Genomic DNA, 20,034 nt, shown 5'->3' with positions numbered 1-20,034 from the left:
CATTGAATCGGATTAGACCATTAGCATTTCGCTCAAAAATGACCAAAGAGTTTTGATGATTTTCCTATTTAAAGTTTGACTCTTCCGTATTTATTCTGTAAGCAGTCTTTTTTTGTGTGGGTTTTTATAAACTGTCAAGGTGTTTGTGTGTTCAGTGGAGTTTTTTTAACAGGTAAAGCAGTTCTTGTGTGTTCAGTGGAGTTTTTTTTAACAGGTAAGGCAGTTCCAAAACGCATTGGTTTTGTCCATTTGAAATTGATTGCAATGGTTGTGGTAAACATTTAGACGATCTCTGGGTCTGGTGGAAGTACTTTTAGCTTAGCTTAGCATAGATCATTGAATCTGATTAGACCATTAGCATTTTGCTCAGAAATTACCAAAGAGTTTTGATGATTTACCTAATTAATGTTTGACTTTTCTGTATTCACTTTGTAAACCAGCTCGTGTGCATTAATGTGAAGTACAAAAAAAGTTGTTTTCCATGCAATCGATTTGTGTCGAGACGACAAGAAGGAATTAAATTAACTTATTAGTTTTTTATACATTTAAGTTGATTAAACATAAAACAAATACGTTTTATAAAAAAACACTCAAGAATTGTGTTTTAAATAAGTAGTTTAAACAAACAGCAAACTAAAATAGTGTTTTCCTCCTTATCAGCATGTTAATCTGAGTGAAAAATGTGGGGTGGAACTTGATTTTGTCCATTGGAAATTGATTGTATTAGTTGTGGTATGCTTTTTGTAAACATTCAGCTGACCTTCGGGTCTGGTGACAGCACTTTTAGCTTAGCTTAGCATAGATCATTGAATCGGATTAGACCATTAGCATTTTGCTCAGAAATGACCAAAGAGTTTTGATAATTTTCCTATTTGAAGTTCGGCTCTTCTACACCAACAGAAAATGAAAAGTGCCTATTTTCTAGGCTGATATTACTATTATTCTGGTGTAGGAACTTTGCTGTCGTACCATGACTATAGCAGGCGCAATGATATTACACCATATCAGCCTATAAAATAGCAACTTTTCATTTTCTATCAGTCTTAGTACACAATGTAACTGCTGAAGTGTCAAGCTTAAAGAATATTATCAAAAATATTTGGTCTTTTCTGAGCGAAATGTTAATGTTTAATCCGATTCAATGATCTGTGCTAAGCTACATGTGTTCTTGCCAGGTCACAGTATAGTCTGGGTTAGATCGGCTGTATGGATTCAAAAATGGTAAAACTCAATGCATCGCTTTAGGGGAGCTGTAAAATGAGCCTGTTTTCAAAAAAAGTGGAGTGTTCCTTTAACATGAGCTGTGTGTTAGTTTATATTATTGCTTTGTGTACAAATATGTACCTTTTTAAGATGCTAATGTGGACTAATATGTACTGTATAAAGAAGGTACTCTCTCAAAAAAATGGTACAATGTTGTACCAAAGAAGGTACAAAACCTTGTCACTGGGGCAGTACCTTTTTATGGAACAGAATTGTAGCTTAAGACAAAGAAACTAATTTGTACCATTGCAGTTTGTACCTTTAAGGACATGATTTGTACCATGGAAAACCCAAATATACCTTTGGTTTATAAAACCAGCAGATACATTATTGTACCTTCATCAAAGGTACAAATCTGATCCATGAAGGTACCACCACAGTGACAAGACAGTTTCTATCTTAACAGTGTCAAATGTGTTCCTTCAAGAACTATTTAAAGGCATTTTCCTTTTCCAATGTGTGTCAATTTATTTTCAGTAAATCTAAAACCTCAAATACATTTTAACAATGTTTTAAAAAAAGGTGTGTGTGTGTGTGTGTGTGTGTGTGTGTGTGTGTGTGTGTGTGTGTGTGTGTGTGTGTGTGTGTGTGTGTGTGTGTGCGTGTGTGTGTGTGTGTGTGTGTGTGTGTAAATGCACCTTTAACATTTACAATAAAGAATAAAAAAAATACTTTATCATAAATCGGTGCAGATATCAATAATGAAAATGTGTTTATCAGAAAATGCTTACCAAATGTTTATTAAAAATGCTTTAAATGTTTAGTTTACAATACCTATAGTTTTGCTTTACCAGTTGTTTTGTATTATAGAACTTTAATAATAAGTTTCTTTAAACATATGCTTTTAAATGATCATTCTTGTTTTAATATGGAAATTATTCATAAAATCACTTTGCTTTTCCAGTAATATTTATTTTCATAGATATTGTAATAAAGGAGTTGTCCAACACATGTTCCTTTTTATGAGAACAATTGTTTACCTTCATTTTAATTGTACCATAAAAGGTACAGAACAGTATCATTAGAGGTCTTTTTTGTACCATATAAGGAACAACTTTTACAAAGATACAAAACCGTTCATTAAGGAACTTTAATTGTACCACTGTGTACCTTTTTTTTCTGAGCGTGTACAACCACAGTCACAGCATTTTGTACATTTATTTTTGAGTGGAATAAAATATATATATATATTATTGTTGTTATTCCTGAAGATGTTATTTAAGTGAATTAAATAAATTTGAATGAGTTAATAAAGATTTTATTTAGTTATTTATTCAGTAATGGATTCGAATGTGTACATACAATTGATTACAATTGAGTAGATTAAAATGCAAGTTTTTTTTTTTATTAGTAATACAGTGTAAAAAATTACATGACAGTCATGACAAAATGTTGGCCCCACTTTATATTTCGTAGCCTTAACTACTTGTACATTAAAAAAATAAATACAACGTTCTGACTGTGTTCATAATGTATTGCAGAACACTTCTGCTGCAATTGAGGGCAAGGTAAGGGACTGGTTTGGTGGTACGAGTAGGTTTAGGGATGGGTCAACAGTGTAATTATTAATGTAATTACAGAAATTAATTACAAAAGAATTACATGCACATATTTAACCAAGCATAAGTACAATTTAAAAACATGACATGTGTTTACACAGTAAGTACATTGTAACATATGGTTAATTTCAATCTACGTTGATATTAGTTAAGGCCACTTTAATATAAAGTGGGAACCAAAAGTTAATAACAAATGTTTGTACTGAATGTTACTTAGGGTGGCAGGGTGGCTCAGTGGTTAACAATGTTGCCTCACAGCAAGAAGGTTGCTGGTTCGAGTCTCGGTTGGGCCAGTTGGCATTTCTGTGTGGATTTGCATGTTCTCACCGTGTTGGTGTGAGATTCCTTCGGGTGCTCCGGTTTCCCCTATATAGTCCAAAGACATGTGCTCTATAGGTAAATTGAATGAACTAAATTGTTCGTTGTGTGTGTGATTGAGATTGTATGGATGTTTCCTAGTACTGGGTTGGGGCTGGAAGGGCATCTGCTACGTTAAACGTATGCTGGAATAGGTGGCGGTTCATTCCGCTGTGGCGACCACTGAATTAAAGACTGAACTGAAGGAAAATGAATGAATGTATATTACTTTAAATGTATATTTTTAGTCAGACTGACTAATTAAGCAGAAGTATTTTTACAGTGTTGTATTAAAATCAAGTCAAATTCACTTTCCTGTTGAACATAAAACAGAATGTTAAGTAGTCAACTTCCCCATTGTATTTTCCATCGGAAATTAATGCCTGTCGTTTGCTGTTGTTGATTTAATGTCATTGACAAGATGTAGCCGTAAGCGCTTGTTGTGTCAAGTGTACGTCTGTTATTATATTAAAAGGAAAAGATGGTTAAAAGAGGACACATTGGCCTGTTATTCATAATTCATAATAGCTGACATGATTTGATCCTCTCTTTATGGCTTGAAGAGACACTTTTCAAGGTTAAAGGGTTAGTTCAGACAGAAATGTGAATTTTGTCACCATTTGCTCGCCCTCATGTTGTTCCAAAAAGTGTATATTTTCTTTCTTTCTTTTGGCACATCAAATGATTTGTTTTGTAAAATGTCCAAGTGTCTCTTTTCTATGCAAATGTGGCTGATGATTCACACTGCTGAGCTCCAAAAAAGCCATGCTTCTGATGTTACATGATGCTTTATGGCTAAAAGACCAACGTTTAAGTAATTAAATGTTAAACCTTCACTCATAAAAAAAAAAAACGTCTTGCATAATCTGATCATGCGACTTCAGAAACTTTTGAATGATGTTTGCAACTCTTTTCAAAATGTATGGTGTTTTTTTTTGTAGTTGTTCTGTAGTCATTTTATTTATTTAGTTGCATTTGTTTTAGAAGGTGTAGACCATTTCAATGTGATGCCCATGAAAATTTCCTGCTTGTTGTCAGACTATTATAACTGTAACGAGAGGCAATTCAATGATAACTTTGTTAAAACACCTGCCATAGGATTATTTATCAATATTTGGACTTTTGGATTCTCGGAAACTATGGACATTAAAAATGTAAAACAGGAAATACGTTAGGATCATTGTTATTGTTTACATCCCTCAAAATGGTCTATACACTACCGGTCAAAAGTTTGTATAACTGCTTTCTTATTCACCTTATTCTCTGTGTATGTGGGGGCGCAGCCATTTTAATCATTTTAACTCGAAGCCTCATTCACTTCCATTCATTTTTAGACGTTAAAGACAGCTCGTTCTGCTGCTTGATGTTGCTAACTGATATTTCATTATTATATTATTCTACTTATTATATTATTCTACTTAATTGTAGAGCAAGTAATTTGATCGTTTTCTGCCGTTAATTATTCCTAGTCATTTCTCCCATAGGCAACTGAATCAGAAGTTCTAAAACAATCGCAAAAATGAGCACACTTCCACATTGAAGAATAAGGATAAGTGTATGTAGTTTCAATTGAAATTAATTCTCCAGTTGCTTTTATTAATATCACCATTAATAATAATAATAATAATAATAATAATAATAATAATAATAGCAATAACAATAATAATTTTGACTATGTTCATGAGCTTTGGGTCATGACCGAAAGGACAAGATCTTGGATACAAGCGGCCGAAATGAGTTTCCTTCGAAGGGTAGCAGGGCGCACTCTTATGGCTGGAGTGAGGAGCTCTGTCACCTAGGAGGAGCTCGGAGTAGAGCCGCTGCTCCTCCACATCGAGAGAAGTCAGCTGAGGTGGCTTGGGCATCTGTTTCTGATGCCTCCTGGGTGCCTACCTAGGGAGGTGTTCCAGGCATGTCCCACCGGGAGGAGGCCTCCAGGACATGCTGGAGGGACTATGTCTCTCGGCTGGCCTAGGAACGCCTCGGGATCCCCCCGGAGGAGCTTGAGGAAGTGTCTGGGGAGAGAGAAGTCTGGGGTTCTCTCCTAAGACTGCTGCCCCCACGACCCGGCCCCGGAAAAGTGGCAGAAAATGAATGAATGAATGAACAACAACAATAATAATTAATATTAGGGTAATTTCTGAAGGATCATGTGACTGGAGTAATGAAGCTGAAAATTCATCTTTAAATGACTGGAATAAATGATTCAATTAAATTATAAACAGTTATTTTATAGTTACTTTTAAACAGTTATTTTATAGTGCAATAACATTTCACAATTTTACAATGTGGACTGTATTTGAATTAAATGAATGCAGCCTTGGTGAGGAGGATAAGCTTATTTTAAAACATTTAAAAATCCTACTGACCCCAAACTTTTGACCGGTAGTGTATATACCTTTTCTAATTTATTGATTTGATTATAAAAATGGCAAAACTTTTAATACTTTGAGAGGAACATTTTGTATTCAGGCCAGCTAACTTGTTACATATATGGTTAGGTTTTGTTAAATTAAAAAAGGATAGTTTATTTATGACATGTCTTCTGTGAGAATGAATAATTCTCTATGTCCCGCCTCATCTTTCAAATTACATCACTTATCGAACAAAAATGCACATTTCAAAGCAGTTTACAACACCTTTAATAACAATGTATGTTTAACAAATTAGCATATTAGTGACTTGAACTGCAATGTTTAATTTAACATCAAAAGTCGACAAATCTGATATCAAGGTCCCATAATGCAGTTCATTACCATAAATAAACAAAATAACTGTGAATCTTGACATATCGAAACTCTTAATTAACAGAATCAAATAAATATATAATTTTTACAGTGTATGGTAATGTGCATGGTGGCTCAGTGGTTAGCACTGTCAAGGTTGCTGGTTCGAGCCAGTTGGCATTTCTGTGTGGAGTTTGCATGTTCTCCCCGTGTCGGTGTGGGTTTCCTCCGTGTGTGCCTTTTCCTTCACAGTCCAAACACAAGCGCTATAGGTGAATTGACTAAGCTAAATTGGCAGTGTATGAGTGTGTGTGAATGCCAGATTGTATGGGTGTTTCCCAGTAATGGATTGCGACTGGAAGGGCATCCGTTGCGTAAAACACATGCTGGAATAGTTAGCGGTTCATTCCGCTGTGGTGATCCCTGATAAATAAGGGACTAAGCTGAAATTGAATGAATGAATGGTGACGTGTGCTTCATTTCTAACATTTCTTGACCAAATACAACAGACCGGCCTTGATCTGACCAGTCAGAGCAGAGCAGAATCCCAGAAAGGCGGGGTTTAGAGAGACTGAAACCTTGAACCAACCATTTCAGATATTGAGAGAAAAGAGCTGATTCTGCGATGTACATTATAGATAAAATGAAACAGTTTTTTTTACCTCGGATGAAGGTAAACCTCTTGTAGGAGACCTTCAAAACAAAAAAAGGACTTGTGAAATGATGTAATGGCAGAACTTTCACAGTGTTGGGAATCATACACTGTTAAAAAAATTGTCATGTAAATTAGCAGCAGTGTACTGTTATTTTACAGTGCTTTACTGTAACTGCTTTTTTACGGTATGTTACTGTAAAAAACATGGACTCATTTCATTCACTGAAACCAACTGCTGTTTATGAAGTAATGTTTGTAATTTATAATATACAGTATCTGGCAAAAGTCCTGTCGTCAATCCCAGTTGTAAGAGCAACAAATAATAACTTGACTTCTACTTGATCATTTGGAAAAGTGGCAGAAGGTAGATTTTTCCGATGAATCATCTGTTGAACTGCAACCCAATCATCACAAAGACGGAAGAAGACCTATTGGAACCAGCATGGACCAAAGATTCTCACAGAAATCAGCCAAGTTTGGGGAAAGGAAAATCGTGGTTTGGGGTTACATTCAGTATGGGGGCGTGAGATCTGCAGAGTGGATGCCAACTTCAGCAGCCTGAGGTATCATTTGTGCTGCCCATTACATTACAATCCACAAGGGAGGGCAAATTCTTCAGCAGGAGAGCGCTTTAAAGTTCCTAAAAGCAAAGAAGTTCAAGGTGCTCCAGTATTGGCCAGCCCAGTCACTAGATATGAACATTATTAAGCATGTCTGGGGTAAGATGGAGGAGGCAGTGAAGATGAATCCAAAGAATCTTGATGAACCCTGAAAGTCCTGCAAGAACGCTTTCTTTTCTATTGCAGATGACTTTATTAATAAGTGATTTGAGTCATTGCAGAGATGTATGGATGCAGTCCTCCAAGCTCATGGGAGTCATACACAATATTAAATCTTTTTCCACTGCAGCATGACTTTATATACAGTATATTCTATACTGTACCTTATTTCTGTTAAGCGACAAGACTGTTGTCTAAGCAAAGTCAGACCTTACTGTCCTAATTAAATAATTAAAAATCAAGGCATGATCATATTTTATTTTGGTAAAATAAGCGTAATCTAGAGGCCTTTGCCTTTCATATAAGCCACTTCTGATTCCAAATGATCAACTAGAAGTCAAGTTATTATTTGATGTTCCTAAAACTTGGATATAGGCGCCTTTGTCAGGTAGTGTAGAATCAGTCTGTTTTTTTTTTACAGTGTAGTGACCGCAATACTCTGTGTGATCATGCTGCTATCTAAGCGTTTGGCTTGTCTCTGCCCTTAAAACAAACCGCTGCACTCTGACTAAACTTTCAGAAGAAAGAAACCGCCTGAAGCAAATAATTCCATCAGTGCATAAACGGCTATCAGAGACACGAATATGATTACATCTCTTCTGAGGTGCGCTGATTGCTTCTGATGAAAGTGATGAAGAGTCTTTAATGACATGTCTGTAGTTGAGCGCCGAAAGTCAGAAAGCCTCGTTCTAGTAATGGTTTTTTTCTACATGCACCCTGATGAATGCATAAAAAACCTGTGCTGAAACTGATGGACTGGTGCTTAGGAAGGACAACATGAAACTACAGCATAGTTCAGACAAAAAAAATCATTTCATACAGTATGAATGAATGTGGACTGGGGCTTGCAAGCTTCAAAAAGAACCACAAGTAATCCATAACGCTCTCCAGAAGAATATTTATATAACTTATTTAATTTTATTGAATTTATTTATAGATTTCTCAAGCAAAATGATCACTTTGTCTAAGGTTTGAGACCTTTTGGTGGATTGAAAAGAATGATTTTAAATAGTTTCCTGCACATAAAGCTCAGATAAAGATGCATTTAAAAAAATCTCTAATGTACTCAGTTTTACCTTATTAAAAATACAGTAAAATTGTGAAATACAAGGTTAATTAATTGCCAAATTATAGTTAAAGGGACAGTTCAACCAAAAACAAAAATTCTGTCATCATTTATTCATCTTCCACTTGTTTCAAACCTGTTTGGGTTTCTTTCTTCTGTTGAACACAAATGAAGATGTACTGAAGACTGTTGGAAAAATCTGTTGGCTTCCTTTAGTACTTTTTGTTCTTACTATGGATGTCAATGCATTCTTCAGTATGTCGTTTGTGTTCAATAGAAGAAAGAAACTCATAAATGTTTACAATTACTGGATGTGTGCAAATGCACTGTAAAAAATTACACCATAAAGTCATGACAACGTATGTTTTTTACATTAGTTTTACGCAATTTATAAAGTTTAATCAGGTTTAAGCAATTTTTTAAGATAAACAAATTTTAACTTGATGTTTCAAGTTGATGCAAGTTAAAATAACTTGTAATGTTAAATAAATTCAACTAAAAATATTAAGCGAGAAACATCTCTTTGTTTTTAAATTTTCATTTTTGAGTGAACTATCCCTTTAGCAAAGTGACTTTTATTTACATTTTTGTAGTTTTGAAACCATGTTTTTTGGGTAAGAATAATAAGTAATAAGTATTTGTACCATAACCAACAACACCAACCCAGAAAATAGATCACATCATTCATTTCCCTTCGGCTTAGTCCTTCATATATCAGTCACCACAACAAAATGAACCGCCAACTATTCTAGCATATGTTTTACGCATCAAATGCCCTTCCAGCCGCAACCTAGTACTGGGAAACACCCCTACACTCTCGCATTCACACACACTCATACACTACGGCCAATTTTGTTTTCCCAGACCAACACGGGGAGAGCATGCCTAGTCCACACAGAAATGGCAATTGGCCCAGCCGAGGCTCGAACCAGGAACCTTTTTGCTGTGAGGCAACCGTGCTAACCACAGAGCCATTGTGCCGTCGATGCCAAGTCAACGCTAGTTAATTAAAAAAAATTTTTAACAAAAAAATTTAAATGTACACAGTTTAAATCAGAATTAATAGCCCCCTTTTGAGTTTTTTTTCCCAATATTTCCAAAATGATGTTTAACAGAGCAAGGAAATTTTCTCAATATGTCTGATAATATTAATTCTTCTGGAGAAAGTCTTATCTGTTTTATTTCGGCTAGAATAAAACCAGTTTTTAATTTTTCATGGACCATTTTAAGGTCAAAATTATTAGCCCCTTTAAGCAAATTTTTTTCGACTATCTACAGAGCAAACCATCATTATACAATAACTTGCCTAATTATCCTAACCTGCCTAGTTAACCTAATTAACCTAGTTAAGCCTTTAAATGTCACTTTAAGCTGCATAGAAGTGTCTTGTAAAATATCCAGTAAAATATTATTTACTGTCATCATGACAAAGACAAAAATAAATCAGTTTTAAGAAATGAGTTATTAAAACTATTATGTTTAGAAATGTGTTGAAAAAAATCTCTCTGCTAAACAGAAATTGGGTAAAAATTAAACAGGGGGCTCATAATTCAGGGTGGCTAATAATTCTGACTAATAGTCACTAGATGCACAGTAAAGTTTGCATGTGCAATCACGTATTAAAGTATTACCAACTCAGTACTGATGACTTGGAGTTCTGCAATTTGTTTAAATTGAATAAGCATGAAAAGGAATGATCTGAACCTCACTGTAAAAAAATATCCATAAATTAGCGGTTTTGCATATTTTTTGATTAATATTTTTATTTCATCTAATTTATTTATGCTTTTGAAATGCATTACGGGACCTTGATCTTTCTTCCAACAACTTTTAACCGTGAAAAGTTTGAAAAAGTTACTTTTAATAACGTTTTTCATAGTTTAAAGTGATATATCGTTTAGGTTGGAGTTGTATATTACGCTACAAAAATCTTGTAATAAACTGCCAGTACATTTTCTATTATTTTACAGCCTTAGTCCTCTCTCTATATTGTTTCTTATACATTGTATTATTTCAAACTACTAAAATGTCAATAAAAGTCACTCTGTTAAACCTGCAGAGTTGAATTTTCAACATCAGAAGCCGACACAGAAGAGATCAACATCCCCAGGGTGTCTGCTGGGTCTTAAAAAGTTTTAAAAGTTGATAAATTAATGTAGAGAAATTTAAGGCCGTTAAAAAGTATTAAAAATTCTTAAATGCTATTTTGCAAGGTATTAAATTTGGTATCATTTTTGATTATGCGATGTATGGTTGTATGCTACAGTTTGCCTGAAATAAATCTGCAAATATCATGATGCTGTGTAGTTTATGAAATCAATGATATCCTGCTAGATTTGCCATCATGCTGCTTTGTTTACAGCAGTAACCAAGGCAAAACCATTACCTCTGCAGCTCTATTGGTACTAACCTGCTGAATTAGCTAGATTTTTATTCAGTATATGAAAAATGTTTTAGTTTTAGATTAGTTTCTTACATTAAAATTGAGTAAATATACTAAATATTAAAATTAGTTAAGAGTTAAAAATTAGAATAAGAGTTAAATTAGGTAAGAGGTAAAATCTCGCCAGTGTTTCAAGTTAAACCCTAAAGTGGTTATGAGGCCTTAAAATGTATTGAATAAGTCTTAAAAGGTATTGAATTTCAGTCTGATTCCTGTATATACTCTGATCCCATAATGCAATTCACAATCATTAATAAACACTTATTAATCACAAAATACAGAAACTGTTAGTTAACATATTTCTTTTTACAGTGGATTTGACTGTTAATTAGGGGTGTTAACCTACACTGGTCTCATATGGTTCAGTTCGGTACCGATTATCATTTGGTTAATATTGATATCTCGGTGCATCACGATTCATTGACTATGCTTTCCATAAATAATTGGATATTTTCCTTACCAACACAATAAATCTTGTATTCAAATGTATAATTTAAAAATATGTTTATATATTATTTGTAACACAATTTTGTCCTTTAATACAAGCAGTCCGATATATGAGCTGTATTTATTACAATTTATTACTAAATTGTTCGCATCTGTATCGTGGTTCATCTAAGAAACAATTAATTTTGACACCCCTAATGTTAAAATCAATAAACATTACCTGACTGTTAAACTCACGCTAACAAAAGGAGCTAACCCCCAATTGCTTCTTAAAAAAAACGGCAGGATAGTACATTCGTTCTTATTCACAACTAGTATTTACGACCCTTCTCCCAATTGAATAATTTGATCACGGCACTTTGCTCTGATTTCCTCTTGTACCGAGCGGATTATGTGGCGCACTATTAAAGTCGATGATAAATTTGCAAGTGTCACAGACAATTTGTGCCTCCCAAATGTAGCTCGGTCGAAAATTAGTAGCGCAGTTGGAGAGAAACACAATTGAAGAAAGGGAGATGATTCGGGATATAGGGACCTAATTTTCGGGGTGGTACTTTCCACTGTCATGCTGTATTTGAATAATATGGTGTAGGAAATTATATGTTGCTGTCTTCATTTATAAATGCAGCCGGCAGGGAGCACAATTATGAAGAGAAAAAAAAAATAGAGCAAATGTCCACTGTTATTAGTTGCTTTGAGTTTGTGTGCTGTATTTTTTTGCTGTGCTGAAACCTTGACTGGATTCGGGCCACAATAGCAAGAACATGCAGTTGTTGATGTGAATGTAGTATAATTTTCTGTTCTGTGAGAAGAGAGGGGAAGTGGAGAACTGAGAAACTGGAAAAGCCTTTATAGAGTAGATAGATTGCTGATAATTATATGTAGGGCGAAATGTACAATGGCCACAAATAGTGCCTGAGATTATGCCAGATATATAAAAGCAGTGTGTATGAATCTCTTTTGGATAAGCTTTCACACAAAATCAAAGTTTATATAAAGAGAGGACAAACACAAATTTCAAGCAAAAGCCTATTCTGTTGTTTACACTGTAAGAAAAAAATACTTTTCTTGGATTTATTGTCTTGTTTCTTGTCGGAATATCTACAAATTCTTAAATCTAAATGCATTTTGCTTGTTTTAAGGAAAAACTAGTTTAAGTTTGGCATGTTATTTCTTAAAATAAGACAATATTTTTGGTTGTCTACACTGTAAAAGAAAAAAAAAAAGGAAAGTTGACTCAAATTGTAAGGCAGAGCTTTTTTGCTGCAGAGCTTTTTTTTAGTTGACTCAACTTTCTGCACCTGACTCTATTTAAGTTAAGTAAACTCAAAAAATGGCCCAAAGCGATTGCTTTAAAATTTGCATCAGCTTTTTTTTTGGTGAAGATATATATATATATATATATATATATATATATATATATATATATATATATAAAAATATAAATATAAATATTTTTAGATATTTGGACTAGAAACAAGAAACAAAAAAAGCATTGTTTTCCAGTGCAAGAGTGCATTCATTTGATCAAAGATAATATCAAATTTCTTAAGGATCACGTGACACTAAAAACTGGAGTAATGGTTCTGAAAATATAACTTTAAATCACAAGAATAAGTAAATGTTTAAACTACATTCAATAAGCAAATGTTTTTATTCAATTATAATTATATTCCACAATTTTTTACCTGTATTTTTGATCAAACAGGTGCAGTTTGATGATCAAAATAGGCTTCTTTTAATACAATTTAAGATTTATTCCCGGGACAGCATGCCAAACACACTTTTTAATCAATCATCAGCTAAGTGTGAACTCTTAAAATGAAGCTTTTTCAACTTATTTGGAAACAAATCAATTCATGTAGTTGTAACAAGCTGAAGAAATGTAAGTTTTCACTTTTTACAGTGTAGATACACACAAAAATTGCTGCCTAATTTTTTTTTATTGAATCATTTGAACTTTATCCAAATTAACTTTTCTAGTCATCTCAATTTACATTAATCAAACTGACAAAATATTAGGTTAACTTTATATAACTTAAAAAGAAGTTGAAACCTGATTAACTTCCTAAAGTAAGTTAAAGCAACATAAAAATATTTGTTGTCTTGGCTTTTTTGTCGTTTTGTTTTACTAGATAGATGCTAATATCCTGATTTGTTTCTCAGAAACATACATTGTTGTTATTATCAGTGTTGAAAACCAATGTGCTTCAAAATATGTCGAAATATGAAACACTATACACAGTCAGTCCCCCCTAAGAGCTTCCACTCCCTCCGGGAAAGCGTTCTGCTAGATGTTGGATGGTGAATGTTGTGATTTTTTTTTTTTTTTTTTTGCTCATATTCAGACAGTCGAGCGTCAGGCATTGATGTTGGGCGATTGGGGTCTGGCTCAAAGTCAGTGTTACAATTCATCCCAAATGTGTTCAGGTCTCGGCTCTGGGTGGATAAGTCAAGTTTTTCCCCAACGGCGTAAATAAATGACTTCTGTACAAGCTTGGCTTTGTGCACAGGGGACTGAAAAGGACCTTCTTCTGAAATCTGAAGCAGCTGATGTGACCGTATGCCTTAGCATTAAGATTTTGCCGTACTGTAATTAATAAGCTTCACAAAACCTGTTAATTAGAAGTGGGCGTCTGCATACTCTCTTGGCCATGAAGTGTATCTAGGGACAGTAGAATTTATTTATTTATTTATTTATTTTAGTAGCTTTAAGAGAGTCTTCATTTAATTTAACCCTTATTAGATATATTCAATTCATTATTTCCTCTGCTCATCTTAATTTGTTATGGTAATAGGGATGAGAATCTTGAGAGACTTCACAATCTGATCCGATTCCATTTCAGGGATTCATGATGCAATTCCATAATGATTCTTTGGGTACACCTACATACACTATGCTATCCGAACCATACCCAGGCACATTTCGTGGTTCGTTAGACAAGTGTGAGTGCTCCGAATCGGGCCCAGGCGTGGTTCAGTTGGCCGGCCCTGGCTCGGTTGGAAGAGGTATGGCTTTGGCGCTGTACGCTTGTAGTGTGAGTGCAAAGTGCACCTGAGCCCGAAACTGAGGACGCAATGTCACTTTAAGGGACTGTTATCCTTCAGCAAACCACAGAATACCTGCAGCATGAGGATTTTTATTAAAATTTATGAGCGTCAAATGTTGTGGATCTGTTCGGCAAAATATTTGACTGAGTCACTGCATCCCAAATGACTAAAACGATATAACTAAACCAATATCCACTGTGCTGAGCGAGAGTGCTTCTCTTCCTGTTAAACTGAACAGTCGCATCATCGATGACGTAAGCATGTATAGGTTCTGACGGCGAAATGCAATGTGAGTGCAGGTCGTCGGGGTAGAGGGGAGGGCCGAAAATCGTGCTTTGGCAAGATTCAAGGCAACTGTACCAAATGTGAGTACGCTTTTAACATACTTTTTTTCCGTATTACTTCAGCAACATTCCACATCTTTTTTTTCTTTTTTTTGAACAATAATTTTTCATTTAAACATTGTCATACACATTGACAAAGGTTTAAAATTTCAGTTTAATACAACAAAAATAATATGTAAACTCTAAATAATTTAATGAAAAGAAGAAATAAAATAATATTAAACCGTACAGCATTAACATATTTGTCTATATACTTTCAATGTCCATCAGTCTTATTATTTTTCTGTTTCTAGCTCTCGCCAATGCAGGCCCACACCATCGCAATCTAATTGAACTTTTGACAATTGATTCAGAATCACTAGAGAATTAATTATCTTTTCCCAACCCTAGATGATTTTCTTAAATTCTGCTTCATAGATCTATTGTGTTTAAACATCTTGAAAAGTGACACATGATAACTTTAAGATGAGTTTTAGATTGGCTGGAAGGTAATGCTGCTGGATTACCAGTCTATTTTAAACGCACCCCTAATCGATATTTTGAATTGATAAAAGCATAGAAAAAAAATGTATCGAAATTTTAATCTCAATTTTGAATTGATAGAAGTGTACGACTTGAGGTTTCATTTTGTGGCACGGGAGGAATTTGAACAGCACACCAGCTACGTCTTCAGAATTCTTAAGTTTGTTCATCTTTCTCCAAATTAAGTGAATTTGACAGCATGCATACTGCATATGCGCTTGTAAATGCTTATTATTTTTCAGTTTCTAGTTCACACCCATGCAGACCAACACCATCACAGTCTAATTTGTTCATAAAATTGATTCTGAACTTTTGAGAATCAATACAGAATTGCCAGAGAATGAATATTTTTTTTTAACAATAGCAAGCAGTTTTTAATCATTGTTTTAATTGTTAGAATTGTAGCAAGCACCATTTTCATTTTGTGGCGCGGTACACTGTAAAAAGTCATTCTGTGGCCTTGTAGATTTCATTAAATTTAATATAGACACTTTCATTTAATAAAATTAATTTCCTGTTTTTAGGGCATTTTTTTGCTTTAAAATTACTTAAAATATCTGTAATAAAATCTAATCAATTTTATTATAAGAATTTAGCTTATTATTAAATAATTTCAAAAGGAGAAAATAATAATTAAATTAAATGTTATTTAATTTCTTTTACAACGATCATAGCACTACAAGATTTCAAAATCAGGGGCAAATGTCAGAATGTCTAGCCGAGGAAAGGCTGCCCTCGCCGGATACGTGAGTTATGAGCACTTGTCATCACCTGGAGGTCAACTTCTCCACAGTTGTCAAAGGACATTTTAAAATACTTTATTCTTATTTTTAAAGTCAGATATATGTCATGTTTTCTCTGGTAAAGAAAACAAAAACAGTATTTAATTCAGAATCATTAGAGAAACAATCAATTTTTTTTCTCCCACCCCTAGAGGATTTTCTCCAATCCTGCTTCATGGATATATTGGGTTGAAAAATTATTGCGATGCTTGATGACACATGGTGACATTCCAGAGGAGTTTAAGATTGGATAAAAGCTAATGCTGCTGGATTACCAGTCAATTTTAATTGAACCCTTAATTGATATTTTAAATCAATAGAAGCATAGCAAGAACATTGAATCGAAAAATTTTAATCTCAATTTTGAATCGATAGAAGCCTAGCAAGCGCTACATCCATGTTTTTGCAATGGGAATTTAAACAGCGGGCACCTGACAAAAAGCATTCCGCCATGCTATGTCTTTAAAATCCCTAAGTTTTTCCATCCTTCTCCAAATTAAGTGAATTCGGCAGCATACGTACTCTATATTTGTTTGTCGATGCTTATTATTTTTCTGTTTTTAGTTCTCGCCAACTCAGGTTTACACCACATCCATGTATTTGAACAGCAGACGCTTAACGAGAAGCACACAGCCATGCCACGTCCTTAAAATTCTTAAGTTTGTCAAAATTAATCGAATTCAACAGCATACGTACTGTACGTGCACTTGTCGATGCTTATTATTTTTCTGTTTCTTGTTCACGCCCACACAGGCCCACACCATCACAATCAAACTGGTTTATAGAATCGATTCTGAACTTTTGTGAATCAATTCAGAATCACTAGAGAATGAATCAATTCTTTTCCTCCCACCTTCAGATGACAATGAATGAAGCATATTCTCAAATTCCACTACATGGAGACATTGAGTTTCTTGAAAATTCTTGAAAAGTGACACATGGTGATGTTCCAGATGAGTTTTAGATTGGGTGGAAGCTAATGCTGCTGGATTACCAGTCAATTTTAAACGAACCCCTGCAAGCCCTTTTCCAAATGATGTTGAGGCGAAACAGGCTAACTCTTGTTATTAATGGTTTGCCTCTATCTCATGGCCTGTAATTGGTCTCTGGTGATTGCCAAGTCTTTCGGATTAAGAAATGTCATTAAAATTGATGTATTAGGCCTGCGAGTCGCTTTCTCCGTCAGATAGCTTTTTTTAATCAATTGATAATTACAAAGATGATTTATGACTTGACTTGGTGTTGACAGGTGAACAATAATTGCGACACAGAGATTTCAAAGCAGCATCTGTTACGGGATTTTTCACCCTTAGGTGTCCTATTCGCGTTCAGACAGGTTTGATCGGTGGAGACTAATGGTTAGTTTTCTTACACTAGGATTGGAGTTATATTTCAAGCAGACCTATAGAGAGTCTGTAAGATCCTCCAAGTTCATGATCGCGACTGCGCCCTGAGGAAAGCGCTTAACCCGAGACCTGATACGGCTCCTGAGGGACCGTGCCGGCAATTAATATACACTGTAAATTACTTTGCAGAAAGTGAGTCTGTGGAATTGTAACCAAGCAGACTGAATTAGCTTTATGAGCGCAGTTTATCTTTTTAGCGTTGACATTTTTCCTGTTGAAACAGAAAGACATCAGCACTGATTGGCTGTTTGCTTTCATTGTCAGATTTTGGGAGATTAAAGGGATTTTTAACCCAAAATGGAGAATTCTACTTTAGAAACCTTTTTGACTTTCTTCTGTTGAGATTTTTTTTTTTTTGGAGAGCTTGATACCATCCAAGAAAAAATATTGCTTTCATTTTTGTTATACATATTTTGGCGTCTCTTCAGTTATCATTTGCATTTTAGTTTTTTTTCATTATGTTCATTCTATTTATTATTTCAACTGGTTGCCAAGTCATCCTTTTTAATACATTTTATAGTACATTTAAAGTTACTATATTTAAAAATATTGTAATTTTAATGCTAAAATATGGTAACACTTTAGCATAGGGACCAATTCTTACTATTACCTAGCTTATTACCTGTCTGTTATTCAGATATTGGCTGTTTATTACTTATGTGACCCTTGTGTGTTGTTGGGGCGGTTTTCATCCACTCTGGGGTGATTTTGAGTCTAAATTTGACCACAAATGTCTCTGTGTTTCAGCAAATGAAGCGATTTTTGACTATAATCTTACTTTGACTCGTATTTTGGGAAAACGCTTTGAAAATTTTAAAGAAAAACTTAACAAGGGCAAATTTACCACCTTTTCGTTATGTTTGGGGCTGTTTTTGCCCCATTGACTTCCATTATTAAAACATTTTTTTTATGGCAAAGCCTTTGACAGAGCCATATGCCAAAAACAGCCATGAACATAACGAAAGGTTAGTCAATTTGAACAATACACAAGGCTTAATACAATATCTCCATGATCTTACTCTACATTCCCAATGCTTAAACCTAACTACTACCTATATAACTATTAATAAGCTGCAAATTGGAAGTTTAAAGAGCTAAAGGTCATAGTTAAAGGTTTGTTAATAGTGAGAATTGTGCTTTCAAATACTTTCCAAATGCACTGTATGTAATAAACACAGCCTAGAAGAGACTAATATGGTAACACTTTAGTATAGGAAAAGAATTCTCACTATTACCTAGTAGTTTATTACCTGTCTGTTATTCAGATATTGGCTGTTTATTAGTACTTATTTGACCCTTGTGTGCTGTTGGGAATGTTTTCATCCACTCTGGGGGGATTTCGAGTCTTAATTTGGCCACAACTTTCTCTGCGTTTCAGCAAATGAAATGATTTTTGGCTAATCTTTTTCTTTGACATCTTATTTTCACACGTATTTTAGGAAAACGCTTTGAACATTTTAAAGAAAAACTTGACAATGGCAAATTTACTACCATTTCGTTATGTTTGGGGCTGTTTTTGCCCCATTGACTTCTATTATAACCACATTTTTTTTTATTGCAAACCCTTTGACAGAGCCATATGCCAAAAACAGCCATGAACATAACGAAAGGATAGTCAATTTGAACAATACACAAGGCTTAATACATTATCTGCATGATCTTACTCTACATTCCCAGTGCTTAAACCTAACTACTACCTATATAACTATTAATAAGCAGCAAATTGGTTTAAAGAGCTGAAGGTCATAGTTAAAGGTTTGTTAATAGTGAGAATTGTGCTTTTAAACACTTTTCAAATGCACTGTATGTAATAAACACAGCCTAGAAGAGACTAATATGGTAACACTTTAGTATAGGAAAAGAATTCTTATTACCTAGTAGTTTATGACCTGTCTGTTATTCAGATATTGGCTGTTTATTAGTACTTATTTGACCCTTGTGTGCTGTTAGGGATGTTTTCATCCACTCTGGGGGGATTTCGAGTCTTAATTTGGCCACAACTTTCTCTGCTTTTCAGCAAATGAAATAATTTTTGGTGACAAAGCATTTTTCCAAAATATGGTCAAAACAAGTTGACAATTTTGTTATGTTCAGGGCTGTTTTTGTCCCATTGACTTTCATTATAACCACATTTTTTTTATTGCAAAGCCTTGACACAGCCAAAAGCCACAAGTAACCACAAACAATAAAAAGGTAGTCAATTTGAAGAATATACAAGGGTTAATACATTTTCTGCATGATTTTACTCTACATTCCCAATACCTAAACCCAACTGCTGACCATATAACTATTAATAAGCAGCAAATTAGGAGTTTATAGAGCTGAAGGTCATAGTTAATAGTGAGAATTGTGCTTTAAAATAAAGTGTGACCATAAATATGTAATAAACACAGCCTTGGTGAGCAGAAGAGACCATTTAAATGTTTCCAGACTTTTGACCTGACCTCAAAGCTAATAAATAAATACTAAAAGCCTTGTTTAATGCATTGCAAAATCTAACATAAACATTCCACAGATCTGAAACAACAGCACATTTATTCCCAATAGATTGCATTTGAAGTCTGAGCACACTCGTCTGTGTGTACATACCAATAAATTAATTTCGTTTCTGCACAGAGGAGAATGGCTTGAATA

At 34.3% G+C, this 20,034-nt stretch overlaps 1 long non-coding RNA gene across 1 annotated transcript in view; it reads left to right on the top strand.

Annotated features, from left to right (window-relative positions):
• Positions 1–20,034, top strand: part of LOC130213848 (uncharacterized) — a 192,788-nt gene that overhangs the window by 21,027 nt on the left and 151,727 nt on the right. The window lies entirely within an intron of this gene.

Source organism: Danio aesculapii, chromosome 20 (assembly GCF_903798145.1).
Source record: "Danio aesculapii chromosome 20, fDanAes4.1, whole genome shotgun sequence".
In the NCBI taxonomy this organism is placed as follows: domain Eukaryota; kingdom Metazoa; phylum Chordata; class Actinopteri; order Cypriniformes; family Danionidae; genus Danio; species Danio aesculapii.
The sequence above is the reverse complement of the archived record's forward strand: the minus strand, read 5'-3'. Positions and strand labels throughout refer to the sequence as shown.